The sequence below is a fragment of the Vulpes vulpes genome, chromosome 16 (assembly GCF_048418805.1).
Source record: "Vulpes vulpes isolate BD-2025 chromosome 16, VulVul3, whole genome shotgun sequence".
Lineage (NCBI taxonomy): Eukaryota > Metazoa > Chordata > Mammalia > Carnivora > Canidae > Vulpes > Vulpes vulpes.
The window spans coordinates 20,730,393-20,753,377 of NC_132795.1; the positions used below are offsets into that span (position 1 = coordinate 20,730,393).

Below are 22,985 nucleotides of genomic sequence, written 5' to 3' on the forward strand. Positions count from 1 at the left end.
ATAGAATTATAGTTCTTTTTAGGTTTGAAATACAACAAAAGTCATGAAATATGGTAAGTGGGTAGCCTGGGTGGCTCAGCGGTTTAGTGCCACCTTCAGCCCAGGGCGTAATCTTGGAGACCCGGGATCGAGTCCCATGTTAGGCTCCCTGCATGGAGCCTGCTTCTCCCTCTGCCTGTGTCTTTGCCTCCCTCTGTCTCTCTCTCTCTCTCTGTTTCTCTCATGAATAAGTAAATAAAAAATTAAAAAAATATATGGTAAGTGACTCCAATTTATTGGATGGCAAAGTAGGGGTTACAAAATATTTTGTTCATTGTAAAACACTGAACTCCCAAAAATGTTAGAATTCAATTTATCACTTTTGTTATTATGGACCCTTAACTCTTTTTTTTTTTTAATTGAGGTAAAATTGATATAATCCTTGACACTTGATAGTGCTTGGTTTTTAATTAATAAAGACTTTTGTTAGCTACTAAGATTTGTCAGTTTTCTTGCTTAAATTCCTGTAGAGGGAGTTGGATGCTGAGTGGGGAATGAAACTAATAATTTTTAATATATTCTTTTATATTGAGGATTAAAAGCAACTTTTTAAATTAAACTTTATTTTTTAGAACAGTTTTAGGTTCACAGTAAAATCGGGTAGGAGGTACAATGATATCCCATATACTCACCCCATACACTTGTGGATCCTCCCCATTATCAGTATCTCCCACAGAATGATACATTAGTTACAATTGAGGAACCTACATTGATACATCATTATCACCCAAAGTCTATGGCTTACATTAGAGTTCAGTCTTGGCCTTGTACATTGGACAAATGCAAAATGACATGTATCTACTATTATGGTATTAACAGAGTAGTAGTGGGGCTTTTTAACCAGCTTTTTATAGTTTTATAGTTCTTTCTTTCTAAATGAAAAAAAGTAGTGGGGAGTATACTACTGTCCTTTCTACTTGATGATTGTAAAATCTAAAGTTAATATGAACTTGGAGTCTGTCATAGTACTTACTGTTTGTGGAAAAAGACTAGAAGGAGTGAATGTTTGTTTCTCTTCAGAGTTCTGTGGTCAAATCTCTTCTAATTCTGTACCTTGTCCCTCTGATTTTATTTGCTCAGCATCTAAATGTGATGTGATTCTTAAATCTATGTCTTTAATCCAGAGCTTTTTCTTGATCTCTGGTTCCTGTTCTGTAAATCTAATTGCCTGCTAGATGAGGACGACCTGCAGGTCCCTCAAGTATAGTATATCTAAAAGTGAATTCATATTTTATCTTCTATCATCTAATGTGCTGAAGCTGGAACCTGGTATTATCTTTGATGCTTTACTCATATACTCCTCATCTCAGCAATGATAGGTTCTGTTGACTTTATTCTCTTACTACTTTTTAAATTCTACTTCTCTTAATTTCTACAACCTCTAGGAGTGTGAAGAGTTAGGACTTAGAAGTACACTATCTTTTTTTTAAAAAATTTTATTTATTTATGATAGTCACACACATAGAGAGAGAGGCAGAGACATAGGCAGAGGGAGAAGCAGGCTCCATGCACCGGGAGCCCGACGTGGGATTCGATCCCAGATCTCCAGGATCGCGCCCTGGGCCAAAGGCAGGCGCTAAACCGCTCCGCCACCCAGGGATCCCAGAAGTACACTATCTAGATGAGAATTCCAGCTCCACATTTGCAGCCTGTTTCTTTGTCATTAAAAACAGAGTTGTACAACTGCAGTTGTATTCTTAGGCATTTATTCCAGATAAATTGAAACTTATATTCACATAAAAACCTGTATATGAGGACAGCCCAGGTGGCTCAGCGGTTTAGCGCCGCCTTCAGCCCAGGGCCGGATCCTGGAGACCCAGGATCGAGTCCCACATTGGGCTCCCTGCATGGAGTCTGCTTCTCCCTCTACCTGTGTCTGTCTCTCTTTCTCTCTCTCTCTCTGTCTCTCATGAATAAACAAATCTTAAAAAAAAACCCCAAAAAAACAAAACCTGTATATGAATGCTCATAGCAGCTTAATTCCTAACAGCCCCAAACTGGAAACAACTCAGATATTCTTCAGTAAATGAATGGTTAAACAAACTGGCACATTTATACCATGGACCACTAGGCAGCAATAAGAAAGATTGAACTATTGATACACGCAACATCTTAGAAGACTCTCAAGTAAAAAACAAAACAAAACAAAACAAAAAAAACTACTCTCAAGAGGTTCCATACCGTATGATTCCATTTATATAATGTTCTGAAAATAACAGAATTATAGAGATGAAGAGCAGATTAATTATTGCCAGGGGTGAAGAATCAGGGGGGATGGAGCCTTTTGTTAAAACAGTTCTGTATTTTGATTGTGGCAGTAGTTACACAAATATACATATGTCATAAAATTGTATAGAACTACACAGACAAATGAGCACTTATATAACTGTTGATATCTGAATAACCTCTGTAGACTGTGCCAATGTGAATTTCTTGGGTCTCGGTATTTTACCATAGGGCAAGATGTTACCCTTGGAAGAAACTGGACCAAGGGTACCTGGGACGTCCTGGCACATATTTTGGGAACTTCTTGTGAGTCTATTTATATATATATATAAAAATTTAGAGTAATTAGATTAAATGAGCAAATATAAGTAAGGTTCTTATTATAGTATTTAGTGCATCATAAATACATAGTAAATTTAATGTAGTGGCAGCAGCAGCAGTGATAATTCAGGCCTCTAACCTCTTTCTAGGCCTTTCACTTGGACCATGCCAGCAGTCTTATGGGTCATCATGGCCTCAGTCTTTTTTCTCTCCCGGCCATTCTGCTGTGCTCTTTCCAAAATGCCTATCACATATTACTTATTTCATGCAAAATACTTTAATGGCTCCTCGTTGTACTTTCATACATTAATTTTATCTTTTAAATCATAGTGGAATGAAACATCGGAGTCAGCATGACTTCTGGGATACTACAATAGGTGAATTAAAGATAAAAAAAAATTCTTGAGTGATTTTTCTCATCTTCAAGGAATTATTAAATATTATTTTAAAGTTCGGTGGTTTTTTTGGTTTTTTGTTTTTTTAGGGGAAGGTTTTTCAGTACTGATGCCTAACACCCTATGCCAAAACTTAATGACTTAGGAAAAAGAGATTTATTATTTTTCATCATCTGTATGTAGGTTGACTGAGCAGTTCCTCTGTTGGTTTCACTTGGCTCTCTCATATAGTTGAATCTGCCTAGAGAATTGACTGAGTTGGAAGATCCAAGATGTCTTCACTCACTTGTTTGCACTTGGTGCTAGCTGTCCATTAAAGTGCTTCAGTCTTCTCAGTGTGACTTCTCATTCTCTACTAGGCCAGTCTGGCAACCTTACATGGCATTTTCAGGGTAGCATTCTCAGAAGGTAAAGGTGGAAGCTATAGGGCTACAAGCGGTCTTTGGAGCTTAGGCTTTGGAACTTACATAATGTTCCTTCCATCACATTCTGTTGGTCAAAGCAATTCACAAAGCTAGCCTAAATTCAGGGGGATGAAGAAATAAAGATAAAGACCTTTGTCTCTGTCAGTTTGGACTGCTGTAACAAAGTATGATAGACTAGGCAGCTTAAACAACAATTTATTTCTCAGTTCTGGAAGCTGGAAAGTCCAAGATCAGTGTACCTCTAAGTGTACTCATCCCACTTATGAGAGCTCTACCCTCAAGACTTAATCACCTCCCAAAGGCCTCACCTCCTAATACCATTACTTTGAGGGTTAGTATTTCAATATATAAATTTTGGGGGGATACATTCAGATTATTTTCCATTTTCTTAATGTAAGGATGAAAAACAGTAAAAAAAAATGACATCACTAAGAATTTTTGAAAAGTTTTGCTGAGACTTAATAACTATAAATAAAAACATTAGTATAAAAGATGTTAAATGGCAAGCTAGGTAGGGCAGGTTTATTTATTTTTTAAAACATTTTATTTATTTATTCACGAGAGACAGAGAGGCAAAAATAGAGGCGAGGGAGAAGCAGGCTTCCTGCAGGGAACCCGATGCGGGACTCAAGCCCAGGACTCCAGAATCACAACCTGAGCTGAAGGCAGACGCTCAACTACTGAGCCACCCAGGTGCCCCGTAGGGCAGGTTTAAAATATTTATGATAATCTGTATAATATATGGGAAGTCAACCTTATTTGATTGTTATACATACAACAATAAATATTAACTTAAAACTTGAAGGAGGTTATTCTGTAGAAAGGTCACTTTTTTTTTTTAAATTTGAACAGCTTTTAAATAGCTGTTTAACATCTTTCATCAAAATGTTTTTTCCTAACCTCTTATTTTCATGTAATTTGGTCTTGCCAGTCACAGTTTTATAAGTCACATTACTTTTCTAGAACATAACTCCCAAATGTTGGCAAGAAATTACTATATTATGAAATCTTGTCACTGTACCAAACTACTATAAACACCCCTCCAACTGAAGTATAATGGTGCCGTACCTTCACAGAGTACAGGTTTTTTGTTTAGTCTTGCTTCCTACTCTACTCTCTTCAGTGGAAATGTCTTATATTTTATTATCATCATTAAATTGAAGCATAACTGAGATGGCTGTTGGCATCTTAGACCATAGATTTGTTGCTGGAGTCTCTTTTTCACCTTAGTAGTGAGGAATTGTGTTTGGCTGCTAGAAAGAGAGATAAAGAACCATTGCTTAAACAAGATAGTAGTTCATGTCTTTGTCTTGTGGGGTAAAAATCAGAAATTGGGAGTCTAGGATTGTTAGGGCAACTGGATAGAGTTGTCAAGGATGCAGGCTCCTCCTTTCTTTTCCTTATGCCATTTTTAGCACTTTAGGCTTCCATTCTCAAGATCACAGAATGGTTACTAGCTACCCAGCCATCACATCCAAGTTCTAGGCAAAGGGAAGAAGAAGAAAGGCAAAGAACAAAAGGGGCACGCTTCTCATCTTTTAAGAAACCTTTCTAGAATTACTCACACAGTATTTACCAGAACTTAATGATTTGGGCATATTTGGCTATAAGTGAGGTTCAGAAATAGTTGAGCATATAGGGTAGATCTGTGGGGGTAGGGGTAGGCATCCGTATTCGGGGGGAACTAGTAGTCTTTGCCATATTTCTCTGCTGAGTCAGCTGCTGATTGCCCAGTTGTTGCTGCTAAGTTGTTCATTCAATAAACTTGAATTAATTGCTGTGTGCTAAGCTGGGTGGAGCTGGAAATGCAAACCCTGCCCTGGAGAAGCTATGGTTTAATAATAGGACTAATCAACCTGTGCACAGGTGTCTAGGAATTGAAAGTATTAAGTGCTGTATTCTATTAGGACTAGTTACCACTGTATTTCTGCCTACTGCATCAATTTACAAGAGGCTTAAGATGGATAGGGAGAGGCGATTGCTTTGAAAGAGCAATATCCGTGGAAAGAAATCAGTTGTTCTCTGCTTCCTAAGGAGAAGGAATGAAGGCTGTTTTCCTTCCCTAAAGGCTAGAGAAAGAGGTGTCCTAAAAGAATCACTCTTAATGTTTTGTGTGCTTTTAAGAAGAGAGACTATTGTTGTAAACAAGTTTTTTTCCAGCATGGGGCAGAAGCTGTTTAACCAGAGATATTGTGACATGAAGTAATGAGTATAAATGATATTTTGATGTCTAGACACTGTGGATTTTTTGTTTCACTGTTTTGCTTACATTTATAATCAAATTAAATGATAAACTTTAGTTAGAGATTAATAAAAAGAATGATATGGGGCACCTATGTGGCTCAGTCGGTTAAGCGTCATGACTCTGTTTTGGCTCAGGTCATGATCTTCTGGTGGTGAGATCAAGCCCTATGTTGGCATTCATGCTCAGATTGGAGTCTGCTTGAAGATTCTTTCTCTCTGCCCCTCCCCTCACTCGCACATACTCTCCCTCTAAAACAAATAAATATATCTTAAAAAATAAATAGGAATGATATAATTTTCTTCCCATCAATTGCACAGGTTCCAGGGGGTCTGTGGACTCTAGGTTGAGAATTTGTGAATGAAGGAGGAAGAAAGGGTTTCAAATGGATGCCAGATTGTTTAAGAAAGGCTTTAAAGAGGAAGTGACTTTTGATCTGAGTCTTAAGAGTAGATGGTTAGGCTAGAAGGTAGTTGAAAGGCATTCTTGAGAGGAGAGAATAGCTTAAGAAAATGCATGGAGGTATGAAATAGCCTGACATGTCATGGAATTGTAGGTAAACATTGATGAGAGACTTCTGTGTTCAGCCAAGGTATAATTTCTGTTCCTACCGCTTGAGCCATTTTGTTCATGAGCATAGTGAGCAAGTGCTAGTGATAGCCTCTTTGTAGCCAGTTCTTAAATATGTACCTCTGATCATTCTTTTCAGGCATGATGAACAATCAGATACAACTACCTGTAAATCTGCCTACTGAGAGGATTTCCCTTTTCTACTGTGTTGCAGGGCCACCTCTATATAGGGGTAATGCTGGTATCTCATATTGGAGCCATGTGAATTTTTCTTTCTTTAATCATGAGGAACTCTGCAAATTCTTAGATTAAAGGAATGTTGACATTTAGTAGAAATGTGTACCATGGGTGTTTGAGCCATTTGTTTTTAAGGTTTATTTGTGCTTTCAGGGCCTGCACTAACCTTATGTATAACCTTTTATAGTCAGGATCAGCTACTTATGTAGTGCTAATAATACCTGATCTTCAAATAGTGGCTTAAAATTTTTTAAAAATTTTGTTTTTTCTCCTGTAAAATGTTGCAAGTTTGGGCAACTGCAGATGCGGAGTTATTGCATCTTTATGTTTTTTTCTGCTTCTGTTATCATAGTGGCAAGGGAAAAACAGGAGATTGCATACTGGCAGTTAAATGCTTCCACAGGAATCACTTCTGCTCATTGGTCAAACAAGTCATGAGGTCACATCTGACTTTAAAGAAGGTAGAGAGCTATCATCTCATGTGCTCAAAGGATAGGAAAAGCTAATATTTGGTACAGTATCATTTCCATTTAATGATGGAACACTGCTAGCACATTCAGCTTTATGGCTTGGTAGGTTAGAACACCCAGTTGTTAAGAGTTGATCAGGTCACATAGTCATTTTGGTGCCCTATGGTTCTCTATCAGAACCCAAAAGCCAAGCAAGGAACTCTTTCTCAACAGTAGTATAATCATCTACAGAAGATGGCATAGCTTTATTCTAAGCAGTGATTCTCAGGGCTCCTGAGTGGGTTAGTTGTTTAAGTGACTGACTCTTGATTTTGGCTCTGGTCATAATCTCAGGGTCATGGGATTGAGCCCCATGTTAGGCTCTGCACTCAGCACGGAGTTTGCTCGGGATTCTTTTGCTACCTCTCCATGCTCCAATAGGGCATGTGACTTTTTTTCTTTAAAAATCTATTTTCACCATGAAATTATGTTTAAAAATATGGAACGCTTCACGAATTTGCGTGTCATCCTTGCACAGGGGCCATGCTAATCTCTGTATCGTTCCACTTTTAGTATATGTGCTGCCAAAGCAAGCCCGGCATGTGACTCTTGATCTCAGGGTTGTGAGTTTGAGCCTCATGTTGAATGTAGAGATTACTTCAAAATAAAATCTCCTACCTCAAATAAAATCTTAAAAAAATAAATATGTTTAGAATAGTGTGCCACATCTAATAAATGCCACATAAGTATCAGCTAATAATACCAGTAATAATACAAAATCTTTATGGAGAAAATATAGGTGGGTATGTTTTTAACCTTAGCATCGGGAAGGAGTTCATTAAAAAACAAAAAGCATAATACTATAAAGAAAGAAAAAGATTGACAGATGTGACTAGCTGTTTTCTTAATTTGTAAATCTAAATTTTAAAGATAAGCTCCTTTGTAATACATTAGATTGTATTTAAAATTAGAAATAGTACATCCGTTTTCTAGTACTATTTAAAAAGGAAAAATGGGGCAGCCCCGGTGGCCCAACAGTTTAGCGCCGCCTTCAACCCAGGGCAAGATCCTGGGGACCTTGGATCGAATCCCATGTTGGGCTCCCTGCATGGAGCCTGCTTCTCCCTCTGCCTGTGTCTCTGCTTCTCTCTCTCTGTGCCTCTCATGAATAAATAAATAAAATCTTAAAAAAAAAAAATAAAAAGGAATAATGGTTACAATAAGAAACCATTATTCCCCAAGAAGGGAAGAAATATTTAGGCACTTAGATGCTCACCCCTACTCCATCCCTTTTTATTCAATTTCCTGCTTACTCTTTTTCCTAATTGTAGTTCTAGATTATAGTTTAAAATGATTTATTGAAGAGGCACCTGAGTGGCTCAGTCTGTTAAGCATCTAACTCTTGATTTCAGCTTGGGTCATGATCTCAGGGTTGTGAGATTGAGTTCTGTGTTAGGCTCCCATGCTGGATGTACAGCCTCCCTTTCCCTCTCCTCCTGCCTTTCTCTTAAAATGATTAACTCAAATATTTTTTGCCTTCAGGAAGAGCTTCTTCTGAACTTTGTCAGTTAACTAGGTAAAGAAGAGAATTATTTAAAGCTAAGAATGCTATCAAACCCAGATGCTACTGCTTTCCTGGACTCTTTAAATACCAACTACTTTAAACATTTATTTGGTATTTGAAAAATTTATTCTAAAACTCAGTGTAATTTCCTGGAATAAATTGTATTTAAAGTATGCCCATCCTTAGCATCCAGAATATAGTCTCTAAGTATTATTTACTGCTGAAAGGAACAAGGGTTTTTTTGAGAAATGTTTGATCCTAAGTCTAGGGCAAAAACTGTGCAGGATGAGCCCGGAACTTCTTGGCTTATCAGGAAGTTAGATGTCTATCGTCATTTAGTAGGTTTATGTCAAAAGGGCTTTGGAGCTGTGTTGGGGCTCCCATGACCTCTCCCAAGTTTCATGATTTGTTAGAATCACTAATAAGTCATTATATTCAGTTATACTTTATTACAGTGAAATGATAAATATCATCAAAAGGAAAAGCATATAAGGTGAAATCTGGAGGAAACCAGGTGCAAGCTTGCAAGAGTCCTCTCCCTGTGGAGTTGAATAGGATGTGCTTAATTCCTCCAGTGATGAGGTGTGACATGTGTAAGATGTCTGCTGGCGAAGATCTCTTGAGCCTAGATGTCCAGGGTTTTTATTGAGGGGTCAGTCATACAGATCATAGTTACTGAAGTTTCAGATCTCCTAAAGGAAAGCTGATTTTACCATAGTCACATTGTTTATACAGACTACCTAAACAGACTAGTACAGTTTGATTCAAGGCCCCAAGAATGCAAAACGCTTTTATCAGAATGTTTCAAGAGCTCATTTTCCAGGAGCCAGCTATTAGGAGTTGAATGTATTGCCCAAAAAAATTAATGTTAAAGTCCTGACCCCCATTCCCTCAGAATTTGACCCTATTTGGAAATAGGGTCATTGCAAATGTAATTAGATAAGATGAAATCATAGTGGAGGAGGCTGGACCTTTAATCGAATATGACTGGTGTCCTTACAAAAAGAGGAGACACAGGCACAGTAAGAAGAAAGCCATGCGACAACTGAGGTAGCAGTTGGAATAATGAGTCTACAAGCCAAGGAATACCAAGAATTGCTGGCAACTCCAGAACTTGAAAAGGCAAGGAAGGATTCTCTGCAAGTTTCAGAGGAAGTATTGTCCTGCTGATATCTTGATTTTAGGTTTCTAGCCCGTCAGAACTGTGAGATAATATAATTTCTGCTGTTGTACAATGTGCAGTTTATGTGTTATGGTACTTTGTGTTATGGCAGCCCTAGGAAAGTAATACACTAGCTGATGGCACAATAACAGACCCTTCTTGGGAATGTGCAAAGTTTGAACAACCCAGACTTGCTGGGTTAACTGTTGCCTTCATAGGAGCCAAGCATGGAAAAACCTTCCACGGGCAAAGATGGGACAATTTGAGAATTAGTAAGAATAGTAATTATAGTGGGTTGAAATATATCCAGTATATTCAGCCCATGAGTTTATAATGATACTTAAAGGATCCCTGGGTGGCGCAGCGGTTTGGCGCCTGCCTTTGGCCCAGGGCGCGATCCTGGAGACCCGGGATCGAATCCCACATCGGGCTCCCGGTGCATGGAGCCTGCTTCTCCCTCTGCCTGTGTCTCTGCTTCTCTCTCTCTCTCTGTGACTATCATAAATAAATAAAAAATTAAAAAAAAAATAATGATACTTAAAGCAAAACTAATTCACTACTAGTAGAGGATGCTAGCTAGCCAAATCATTTTGGAAACTGGTGAATAAAGGGAAAAAAGTTAAGCATTTATCCCATTTTTCCTATAAAAATGCTATTACAAAGTAATCAAATACTAGAGAAAGAGAAGTTTCTCTTTATAGAAGTATTCCATAAATGAATAATTAAACTAATTAAATGAAGAAAGAATAATAGGATTAGTTAATTAATTATAACTACTTGGTAATCCGTAAAGATCCTTAAGCATTGATCACCAGCAGCTGCATGACAACCAGACGTTATGAACCTTCAGACAGAAGCACGCAATATGAACAGTCTTCCCCCTAGAAAAATAAACCTGATCTGGTCAAACTGCTTTATCCAACCACAATTTTATAAGAACTACAGAAGGTAGGGACACCTGAGTGGCTCAGTCAGTTAAGTGTGTCTGCCTTTAGCTCAGGTCATGATCCCCCAGGGTCCTGAGACTGAGCCCTATATCAGGCTCCTTGCTCAGCCAGGAGTCTGCTTCTTTCTCTCCTTCTGCTGCTTCCCCTGCGTGTGTTCTCTCTCTCTCTCTCTTTCAAATAAATAATAAAATCTTAAAAAAAAAAAAAAATGACAGAAGGCAGCAGAATATATTAAATCATCATAAGGGTGCAGTCAGCAAAATCCAGATTTGTGGAAAATGGTAAATAACTTTCTTCAACAAATAATTTACAAGATACACATACACACACCTATAGATTAAAAGAAATTTAAGAGACATCATTCAGTCTTTTTTGTATACTGATTATATTAAGGAATTATTTTAAAATTTCTTAGATGTAATATTATGGTTATGTCTTTTTAAAAGGTCTCATATTTATATTATATAATATATCTATGTTACATGTAGAGAAAAATCGTATGTGATGAAATTATATCATACTATTTCTGAAGGATTTAGTATTTTATTCATTCTCCTTTGGAATAAATTACTTGCTGTTTTCTGGAAGTGGAAACGTAACAAGACTGGGAAAGAGATTGGAGGTAAACAGAAAAATTAGTTACCTGTATATTATCTTGATTATGTTTTGCCCAAATAACCCTCTACATATAAAGCCATTAATTTAAGTTTTCATATTCTTTCTCTACTATATTCTTTGCACTTTTGCCTCTCATTTCTGAGACCAGATCTCATATCATTAACATATCTCCTTCCATGAAATCTGAAGTTGTTTCCTGGAGCTGTCTAGTAAGATCTAATTTGTTAAAAAAAAAAAAAAAAAAAAAAAAAAAAAAGACAAAAAATAAAACAACAAAAAACAAAAACCTTCAACCATACATTCAAATTATTATTATTTTTTAAAGATTTTATTTATTTATTCATGAGAGGCACAGAGAGAGAGAGGGAGGCAGAGACACAGGCAGAGGCAGAAGCAGGCTCCATGCAGGGAGCCCACGTGGGACACGATCCCAGGTCTCCAGGATCATGCCCTGGGCCGAAGGCAGGTGCTAAACCGCTGAGCCACCCAGGGATCCCCCCATACATTCAAATTAGACAGCAGATATTCAAAATCATTTTCAGTAGTTTGTTGTGTGTCAAGATGTGGATCTTACTGAGTTCATCCACGCAGGAGTTTGTTGAGATTCTTAGATGTGTAGGTTAATCTTTTTCATCAAATTTGGGAAATTGTAGGCCATTAATTCTTCGACTACTATTTCTGTCCCTTTCTTTCTCCTCTGTTTGGGAGCTCCATTGTGCTTTTGTATAAGTGCGATGCTATCCCACGAATCTTTAGGCCTCTGTAGGCCTCTATTCATTTTACTCCATTCTTTTTTTGTGTGTGTTCCTCAGATTAGATAATCCCAATTGATTTATCTTCAAGTTCACTGATTCTTTTATCTGCCAGCTCAAATCTAATGTACCTCTCTAGAGATTCATTTGTTTCAGCTATTGTACTTTTCAACTTCAGATTTTTTTTTTTTTTAATTTTTTTTTAATTTTTATTTATTTATGATAGTCACACAGAGAGAGAGAGAGAGGCAGAGATACAGGCAGAGGGAGAAGCAGGCTCCATGCACCAGGAGCCTGACGTGGGATTCGATCCCGGGTCTCCAGGATCGCGCCCTGGGCCAAAGGCAGGCGCCAAACCGCTTCGCCACCCAGGGATCCCCAGATTTGTTTTTTATTAAAAATGATCTCTATGTTCTCTAATTGGAGAGAGATCATTCTTTTACTTTCATTTAGTTCCTTAGATATGGTTCTTTTATCTTTGAATGTATTTGAACGAGGTGATTTAAAATCTTTGCTGAGTAAGTCTAATATTTGGAATTTTTCAGGGATGGTTCTGTTTACTCTTTTTTTTCCATATGGCTTTTTCATTTTTCATGTAATTTTGTTGATATTTCAGAAATTCTTCCTGATCGCTAGAGGTCTCTGTCCTATATCTTACTTGTTGAAAGGAAATACATCTCTTCTGCAGTTGATGCTTTTTTACTCTTTCTTTGGCTCCTGTGTATTCAAAGGAGCCTCTAGCTTCTTTCTGTGGTCAGCCTCTCTCACAGTGTTCTCTCTCTCTTTCACATAACCCATCTCTGATCCATGGTTAGCATTTTTGCAGTCTTCATGGACACACTCTGGGAGTGCTCATTCCAGCATATCAGTAAGCCCTTTTCACTCTGACATCCTGTCAGAGTCATTGGCGAGCCCATTTCTTGCCCTTTAGATTTCTTAAATGTGAGTTGCACCAGTCTAATGTATCCTTCCAGCTGCTGGTGACATATATCAAGATTTCTGAGTAAAAGCTCTGAAGTTCCTTCTTTTTTGAACATGGTTCAAGAGGTAGTACTGTCACCTGTATTTACTCCTTGGGGAAGGATATGACACATGACATTTCAGTGACCCTTTCTAAAAAGTACTCTCCAGTACAGTTCTTTAGTAACTAACTTCTAAATACTTTTGTACTTTGGCTGAAGGATTAAGATGTGTGGAAATGGGTTGAAACTATCTCCCTTGCAAATACTGCATTGACTCTCTCACATCTCATTGTCTTTTGATTTTAGTAATATATCTAGGTGGTGGTTTGTTTCAATGGGAGGGTATTCATCCTGCTTAGAATTCTCTGAGCTTCTTGGATCTGTGGTTTGATGTCTTTCAAAAATTCTCAGCCATTTTCTTTAGTGTTTTTTATCCTATTTTCTCTCTTCTCTTTCTAAGACTTCAAATAAAACTATTTTAAACAATTTGATACTGCCCCACAGCTCTTGGATGATCTGTAAATATTTCTGTACTCCTTTATTTCTCTTTGTGTTTCAAGCTTAATAATTTCTTTTGACTTTTTTTTTAAGTTTATTGATTCCTTCCTAAACTCTTGAAATTTGATAAGCTTGGAAAAGGAATTATTTGGCTCGTTGTTATTGTTGTTTTTCCCCTCTAGCATTTCCATTTGATTTTTTTCTTGTAGTTTCCATTACTGTATTGTAATTACTTATCTACTCGTGCTTGTTGTCCAACTTTTTAATAGACTCATTTTCTTTAAGATTTTATTTATTTATTTATTTATTTATTTATTTATTTATTTATTTATTTATGAGAGACACAGATAGAGAGAGAGAGAGAGAGAGAGGCAGAGACACAGGTAGAGGGAGAAGCAGGCCCATGCAGGAGGCCTGATGTAGGACTTAATCCCGGGTCTCCAGGATCAGGCCCTGGGCTGGAGGCGGCACTAAACCGCTGAGCCACCCGGGCTGCCCTAGAGTCTTTAATATAATATAGTTATGCTGAAGTGTGCCTTTCTGGTAATTCTGAAATGTGGGTTATTTCTTAGCCTGGTCCTGTTGATTGCTTTATATCTTGGCTGAAGGTGGTTGTTTTTGTGTCTTTTTTTTTTTTTTTTAATTTTTATTTATTTATGATAGTCACACAGAGAGAGAGAGAGAGGCAGAGAGAGAAGCAGGCTCCATGCACCAGGAGCCCGATGTGGGATTCGATCCCGGGTCTCCAGGATCACGCCCTGGGCCAAAGGCAGGCGCTAAACCACTGCACCACCCAGGGATCCCTGTTTTTGTGTCTTGAAATTTTTTCTTGAATGCCAGATATTTTGTGTAGAACGGTAGAGACGATTAAGTTGTATTTATGCCAAAAAATGAGCGCATTTCTATCTGGCCATTAGTGTGTGGGGGGTGGAAGGAAGGGATGGTTTAGACAGCCAACTCGGGAGTTGAGCTGGGTTTGGGTGTGTTGCTACTATCATTACCTTCGCTGTACTTCACACTTCAAAGTTTTCTAATGGTAGGTTGGTTTGCTTTGTGTTAGGGTGAGGATTTAGTTCTCAGAGAGATTTCCTCAGTGTTCATGCTTTCCCTCAGCTTTCAACCATCCCTGTCTACCTGTAACACAGAAGGAGTCTGGTCAACCATTCCTGTCTACCTGTAACATAGAAGGGCAGGGAGGTTTTTTATATTGCAAATTACATTTTTAAAATAGAGAAATATTCACATTATTTATTTCTTCTCGAGGAAGGTTTGATAAAATGTTTCTTTCAAGAATTTTGTCCATGTTGGGGCTCCTGGGTAGCTCAGATAATTAAGAGTCTGCCTTTGGCTCAGGTTATAATCTCCATGTCTTGGGATGGAGCCCCACCTAGAGCTCCCAGCTCAGCACAAAATCTGCTTCTCACTCTGCCTCTGCATCTTCCTCTACCTGTCTCTGTTTCTTTCTCTCTCTCAAATGAATTAAAAAAAAAAATTGTCCATGTCAACTAAATTGTTAAGTGTATTGGCATAAAGTGTTTTTTTTTTAAATTTTTTATTTATTTATGATAGTCACAGAGAGAGAGAGAGAGAGAGAGAGAGAGAGAGGCAGAGACATAGGCAGAGGGAGAAGCAGGCTCCATGCACTGGGAGCCCGATGTGGGACTCGATCCCGGGTCTCCAAGATCACGCCCTGGGCCAAAGGAAGGCGCCAAACCGCTGCGCCACCCAGGGATCCCTGGCATAAAGTGTTTTATAAGATTCCTTTATTTCTCTTAATATCTGTAGAAAATAAGAAATTAATAAAAATCATGTGTTTATCTTTAATTACTGTTTATGATTCTCTTCAATCCTTTGTATAAATCCATATTTCTATTTGGTTTCCTTCTCTCCAAAGGGCTTTCTTTAAAGGGCCTTTTTTTTTCTTTCAAATGGCATTTTTTATAGCGCTTTTATGTGTCTAAAAGTCTGTCTTTTGCCTTTGTTTTTGAGAAATATTTTTGCTTTATAGAATTCTTGGTTGATAGGTATTTTTTTCTTTTAGTACTTTATTTATTTTAAGATTTTATCTATTTATTCATGAGAGACACACAGAGAGGCAGAGATACAGGCAGACAGAGAAGCAGGCTTCATGCAGGGAGTCCCATGTGGGACTGGATCCCCAGGACTCCAGAATCACACCCTGGGCTGAAGGCAGTTGCTCAACTGCTGAACCACCCAGGCGTCCCAGTTTTGAGCAGTTTAATTTTAACATGCTTTGTTGCAGTTTTCTTCATATGTCTTGTGCTTGGGTTTCATTGAACTTCTTGGAACTGTAGGGTAATAGTTTTCATCTAATTTAGGAATTTTTTTCACCATGTTCTTCAAAAAAATTTTTTTAGTCCTCTCTTCTATCTTTTCTCCTTTGAGGAATCCAGTTACACATATTATAGGCTGCTTGAAAATGTCCCATAACTTACTGGTGCTTTGTTTTAATTCTCTTTTCCCTGTGTTTCATTTTGACTGGTTTCTGTTGCTGTGTCTTCAAGTTCACTAATATATTTTTTTTTTTTTGCAGTGTCTAATGTGCCATTTTCCCCATTCAGTGTAATTTTTTTCTCATGTTACAACTTTTGTTTCTAAAATTTTGGTTTAAGCCTTTTTAAAAACATCTTCTATAATCCTGCTTAATGGTTTGAATATTATTTATAATTACTGTTTTAGAGTCTTTGCTTGTTGTAACATCACTTAATTTGGGCTCAGTTTTGATTGATTTTTCTCTTAATTTTAGATCTTGTTTCCTTTTTCTTTGTGTTTTATTGGATGATTGATACTATGAGTTTTACTTTGGGGTGTTCTGGATATTTTTGTATTGCTATAAATATTTTTGAGCACTCTGGGATGTCAAATTATTGGAAAACAGTTTGATTCTTCCATTTTGATTATAAAATTTATTAAGTAGTGGAACTGTGTTCAGTAAAGAGCTACTTATTCCCCATTACTTAGAAAGGAACCTCTTAAGATGTATTTTACCTGATTTTTAATCTGGTTTGTGAGAATAGTGCCATTTCCAGCCCTACATGAATTTTAGGCACTGCTGCTTCTAATTCTTTAGGCATTTCTTTGCCTGGCTTCTTCTCTTTCCCTGGCTGTCACACACATATGCTGATCACTTTTCTGACTACAAGAGGAGAACCTTCTACAGATCTCCAGAGTTCTTTGTGCTGCTCTTTCCTTTCTTACTCTGTCCTGCAAACTCACTAATATCTTGGTCTGTCTGGATTCTCATCCTCTGCCTCTTTAACTCACGATTCTACCTGCTTTTCCCTTCCTTGCTGCAGCCTGGAAACTCTCTCAAGGAAGGAAATTGGGCAATTTCATTGTTCTTCATTATCTGTGCCCAGTGTCTTGAAAACCTATGTTTTCTAATCCTTTCATCCCTTTTTTGATTACTTCAGGCAAGAGAGTAAATTTAGTTTTTATTACTCTTTCTTTTTTTCCTTCAGGAACTTTGACAATGAATATTTTGGTCCACTTGTTAGCAGATGGGTCTCTTAAGCTCTGTTCACTTTTTTCAGTCTTTTTGTGTTTTTCATACGTGATAATTTTTATTTTATTTACTTTATTTTATTTTATTTTATTTATTTTATTTATTTTATTTATTTTATTTATAATGAGGCTCCATGCCCCACACAGCGCTTGAACTCATGACTCTGGGATCAAGACCTGAGCTAAGAGCAAGAGTCCAACCAGCAGAGCCACCTGGGCTTCCCATATTTTTAAAATATTTATTTATTTATTTATTTATTTATTTATTTATATTTAAATTTTATTTAACATACAGTGCAATACTGGTTTCAGGAGTAGAATTCAGTGATTTTTCACTTATATACAACAAATAAGTGATTATATAAAGCCACCTGGGCTTCCCATATTTTTAAAATATTTATTTTTTTATTTTTATATTTAAATTTTATTTAACATACAGTGCAATATTGGTTTCAGTAGTAGAATTCAGTGATTTTTTACTTATATACAGTGCTTGTTACAAGTGTCCTCTTTATTTATTTATTTATTTTTATTTATTTTTATTTTTTTTTAATTTTTATTTATTTATGATAGTCAAAGAGAGAGAGAGACAGAGGCAGAGACACAGGCAGAGGGAGAAGCAGGCTCCATGCACCGGGAGCCCGATGTGGGATTCAATCCCGGGTCTCCAGGATCGCGCCCTGGGCCAAAGGCAGGCGCCAAACCGCTGCGCCACCCAGGGATCCCAAGTGCCCTCTTTAATACCCATCAACCATCTAGCTGATCCTCCACCCACCTCCTTCCAAACCATCAGTTCTCTGTCGTTAAGAATCTCTTATGGTTTGTTTCCCTCTCTCTTCTCCTTTTTTTCTTTTCCCCTTCCCATAGGTTCATCTGTTTTCTTACTTAAATTCCCCTTCTGAGTGAGATCATATGGTATTTGTCTTTCTCTGGCTTATTTTCACTTAGCGTAATACACTCTGGCTCCATCATACACGATAATTTTCATTGTTCTTAAAGTTTGCTTCATTTCTTCCTCTCACTCAAGTCTGCTTTTGAGTCCCAGTAGTTAATTTTTCATTTCCGTTATTGTATTTTTCAGCTTCAGAATTTCTTTTCAGTTTTGTTTTAGTTTTTCTCTTTATATTTCCATACCTCATTTTCTTGACTTTCTCCACATACTCCTTTATTTCCTTAAATATCTTTAAGACAGTTGTTTTAAAGTTTATGTCTAATATATCTGGCACCAGATCTTTTTCAGGGATGGTTTCTGTTAATTTCTTTTTCCTTTGAATGGATTACATTTTCCTTTTTCTTTTTTTTTTTTTTAATTTTTATTTATTTATGATAGTCACAGAGAGAGAGAGAGGCAGAGACACAGGCAGAGGGAGAAGCAGGCTCCATGCACCGGGAGCCCAATGTGGGATTCGATCCCGGGTCTCCAGGATCGCGCCCTGGGCCAAAGGCAGGCGCCAAACCGCTTCGCCACCCAGGGATCCCGATTTTCCTTTTTCTTCATATACTTTTTGATTTTTGTTGTTGAATGCTGGACATTTGAATATAACAGTATGGAACTCTGGAAATCAGATTTTTGCCCTTCCCTAGGTTTGCTGTTGTTTTTGTTTTCACTTTGATTCTTGTTATAAGCTGTCTCTGAATCAAGGGTCAGCCTAGGATGTAAACTGCAGTCTTTTTCTGTGCATATGCTGGGCATGCATGGTCACTTTCTATTTTTCCCTGCATATGCAGTTGTTTTTGTTCTTTTGTTCTAGTCTTCAGTGTCTGGCTTCCAAAAGGAGAAAAAGGAAAATGGAGGGGGAAGATGGGCACAGGCCCATCAAATCCCCTGGAAATCACTTCAGTGGGAGGGGTGAGGCTTGCAACAGTGAGGGGAGATGGAACAGCAGTGGTTGGCATCTCTTTTTCTGTACCTCCATGATCAGAAGCAGCAGTTAGCGATCAGAGCACACATCATCTCTGATATTGGACAGAGTCCTATTTGCCCTCTCTGGCTCCTGCAACCTGGTATAGGAACATGTGCTCTGCTGCTTGCCCTGTGGTTTGGCGTAGGGAATGGGCAGCTGTTGCTGTGCTGAGCTGATCAAAATTAGTCACAATTAAAATTAAAATCCACAAGTCTTTCCATGGAAGTTGCAAGCATTCAATAGACTTCAGAATTCCAAAAACAGATGCTGCAAGTATAAGTGTTGTCTAGATGTTGATAGATTCCTGGTGCTCTCTGTTCTATCTTCCCCCAAATCTCCACCTACATTTTTAAAGGATGTTTTGCTGGATATTTAGAGAATAGTTACTATATTCTAGATTGGCAGTTACATTCTTTTGTCCTTTTAACTGTCATTCTGTTACGTCCTGGCTTCTTTTGTTTCTGTTGAGAAATTTGCTGTCAGTCATACTGTTTCTTTGAAGGTCCCCTGATTTTTTTCTATGAATTTTCTCTTCCTTTACTCCTTCCTTTGATAACTTGATTATAATATCTCAGGTATGGTTTTCTTTGAGTATATTCTGCTTGGAGTTGGCAGATTATCTTGAATCTCTGAATTGATTTCTTTCGTCAGTTTTGTTAAAACTCTTTTATTCTCTCATTGAATATTGCTTATATCTCTTTCTCTTGTCTGGGACCTTGGTTACATGTATATTAGACATTTTGAGCATGTCTTCCATTTCTCTTAAACTTCTCCAACTCTTTCCGCTTTTTCCCTACCTTCTACTCTTCCTTCTGTCTTCTTTCCTACTTTCTTTCTCTAGCTATAATTTGGTATTTCTTATTGACTTAGTCTTCTAATCCTATAGTCTGCTGTGTCCAATTTGCCATAACCAAAATACTGAAATCTTAATTTCAAATATTGTATTTTTCAGTTCTAGAATGTACATTTAATTATTTTTATAGATCCTAATTCATTGGTGAATTTTCCATTTTACCAATTTTGTCCATTTTTTCCTCTGGTTTCTTTAGTATGTTACTCAGAATTATTTAAAATTATTGTCCTTGTGTGTGAACTCTCTTACTGGATCATTTGTGGATCTGACTCTTTCTAGTTTTCTTTTCATTATTGGTCATATATTTGTCACTCAGCATATTTAGGAATTTTTTATGGCGTGCCAGACCTTACGTATGAAAAAAACCATAGTCTCCGGACAGTGGTACCTTCCTGACAAGGTTCCCATATTCTTTCTGTTGCTCAGATGACTTCTTTCTTCCAGTTTATCAGGAGTTCATGTGTTAAAGTTTAATAGAACTGTTCGTATCCTTTGCCCTGTTGGGATTTTTTTTTCTTTCTTTCTTAAATTGAGAACCTAGTGAGTATCTGTTTTGTTAACCATGAAAGATTGTTGGAGACTCATCTCTACAGAGATTCCCAGTAGAGCTTTCGAGTCTGCTTACTTACAGTGCTTCGAAATCTGACAAGGTACAAAGAGAGAATTTCTTTGGGGCACCTGGCTGGCTCAGTTGGTAGAGCATGCGACTCTAGATCTTCAGAGTTGTGAGCTTGAGCCCCATGTTGGGTGTAGAGATTACTTAAAATTAAAGGGATCCCTGGGTGGCGCAGCGGTTTAGCGCCTGCCTTTGGCCCAGGGCGCGATCCTGGAGACCCGGGATCGAATCCCACGTCAGGCTCCCGGTGCATGGAGCCTGCTTCTCCCTCTGCCTGTGTCTCTGCCTCTCTCTCTCTCTCTCTGTGACTATCATAAATAAATAAAAATTAAAAATAAATAAATAAATAAATAAATAAATAAATAAATAAATAAATAAATAAATAAATAAAATTAAAAAGAGAGTTCATTGATGTCAGATGTCCCTTTCCAAAGTATGACCAGCTCCTTATGTATCTTTCCAGAGGTATTCTATTAGTCCTCTTCAAGTTTTTTCACCCACTGCAGAACTTATGAAATGAAAATCTCATGTGATAGTAGCTTAGAGCAAAAAAGTCAGTTGCTGTGGTTGTATTAGGAGGCCCCAAGACATCTTCAGTTTGAAGAACATCAGAAACCTTGCAATAATGATATAACTTAACTCCAAGAGAATTTTGTTGTATTATTTGTATTTTAAAATCACATTTTGTTAATGAAAATATTTTAAGATGTTAATTTTGGGGGGTTTTAGATTTTAAAGTTGTGATACAGTTTTGAATCAAAGTGGTAGAGCATAACGTGGTCAACAACTACTTGAAAATATTTTTCACTTTATGAGGACAGGATACTTTTAACAAATTGAAAAGAATTCTCTCTGATCAAAAAAGCTTTTAATACGTTTGGTACCAAAAATTCAAGGAATAGCATTTTCTGTGTTCTTTTTAAAAGTGATAAAATTTTCAGTTCTGTGGACCTCATCCAAAAGGATTTTATAACCATTGATACTTCTTATTTAAGCTTGATGTTATATTGCATATTGAAATTTTAATGATTGTTTGCATGTGTGTGTATGAGAATGACATCACTGTAACATGTTCGAAAAGTTGGATTCATAGAATTTTTGACTGATAAGAACTTAATTTTATAGATTATTCAGGTGAAGCTCCAGAATATTTAAGTTACCTACTCAAGGTCTTACAGATAATTAGTGGGAAATTTGAAACCGGAACTGAGGCTTCCTTTCTCCAAATCTAATGTTTTTTAAATCGGGTTTGATAATGGTAGCCAAATATATGCTGATTATTATAGAAATTTTTTTAATACCTAATTATTTTTTAAAAATAGATAAATTGTGGTATAAATGTTTTATTGAAGTTCTTTTTATTACATTCTTAAGATTATTATCTCAGCACTTCATAGTTTTTAATTTTTATTTTTTATAGAGCTGGAAAATATTTAAGTCTCAACAAATGAATTCCACACTTGAACTTTGCCGCATTCCTGTGCCACCTCCTCCTTTAGAAAACTGATCTTAGAACAGAGGTAAAATGATGGAATTTAACTTTTTAAATTTAAGAATGAATTTTCCATACAATTAGACATGTTAGAATTTTTGGTTATCTTTGGTGGGTAGCTTCTATTTATTTAGCAGTTTTACCTAAGAGACTTCAAATAATCACATCTTAATGATTGCATTTGAATTTTACTTTTGTTTTTTTTTTTGTTGTCGTTACTTTAAAGGTTTTATTTATTTACTCATAAAACACAGAGAGGCAGAGACATACGCAGAGGGAGAAGCAGGCTCCCTGTGGGCAGGGAGCCCAGTGCGGGACTTGATCTCAGGACCCTGGTATTATGACCTGAGCCAAAGGCAGATGCTCAACCACTGAGCCACCCAGGTGCCCATGAGTTTTACTCTTGAAAGTATTTCCTTCTTAATAGTTGTGCCTTTTAACCTTGTTGCCTAATCTTTACAGTTACTGAATAATTGAATGTACTCAGCATAATCATATTATGTAGCTAGACTGAGATTAGTGCTGTCCGATAGAATTTCTGTGATGATGTCCATGATCTGTATCTGTGTTCTTCAGTCTGGGAGACAATAGTCGCATGTAGCTACTAAGCCCTTGAAATGTAGCTAGTGCAATTAAGGAATTAAATCTTTAAATTTTATTTTATTTTAATTAATTTAAATTTAAATACCCATATGTAGCTAGTGGTACCATACTGAATGGTGCAGCCTTAGGTTTTTTTTCTTAGAGAAATTGGTATTTACAATAACCACACATCTTGAATGCTTAAATTTCTGAATTATATCTTGAAATATTTTCATAGTTGTTGGCCTTCTTTGAAAATTTGCAGTAGCAAAACCAGTTTTTACTCTTTCATATGTTTTCCTGATAAATGTATAGCTTTGTTTATCCAATAATTTTGGTCTACTGGAAACCCTTGAGAGCAGTTTTCATAGTTTTTCTCATTGATGTGTTAATTTATTTAATTAAAAAAAAAACCTTTGAGAAAAATAAAATGAGATGAAAATAGGCAAACCATAAGAGACACTGAACTCTAGGAAACATACTGAGGGTTGCTAGAGGAGAAATGAGTAGGAGGATGGGGTAACTGGGTGATGAGCGGTAAGAAGGGCACTGGGTGTTATGTGCAACTGATGAATCACTAAATTCTACCCCAGTAACTAATAATAC

The 22,985-nt window shown here is 37.0% G+C and overlaps 1 protein-coding gene and 1 pseudogene across 44 annotated transcripts in view; one reads left to right on the forward strand and one right to left on the reverse strand.

The window, feature by feature from the left end:
- Positions 1–22,985, forward strand: part of HYCC2 (hyccin PI4KA lipid kinase complex subunit 2) — a 79,518-nt gene that overhangs the window by 4,108 nt on the left and 52,425 nt on the right. For 36 of the 44 annotated variants that reach the window (XM_072742685.1, XM_072742697.1, XM_072742705.1 and 33 more), the window contains one exon: positions 21,726–21,825. The gene's annotated coding sequence lies outside the window, so the exon portion shown is untranslated. Of the gene's footprint in view, positions 1–2,496; positions 2,572–21,725; positions 21,826–22,985 lie in introns of all 44 variants that reach the window. The other 8 variants (XM_072742671.1, XM_072742708.1, XM_072742676.1 and 5 more) reach the window with 1 other exon arrangement.
- Positions 7,398–7,497, reverse strand: LOC112922947 (U6 spliceosomal RNA; annotated as a pseudogene).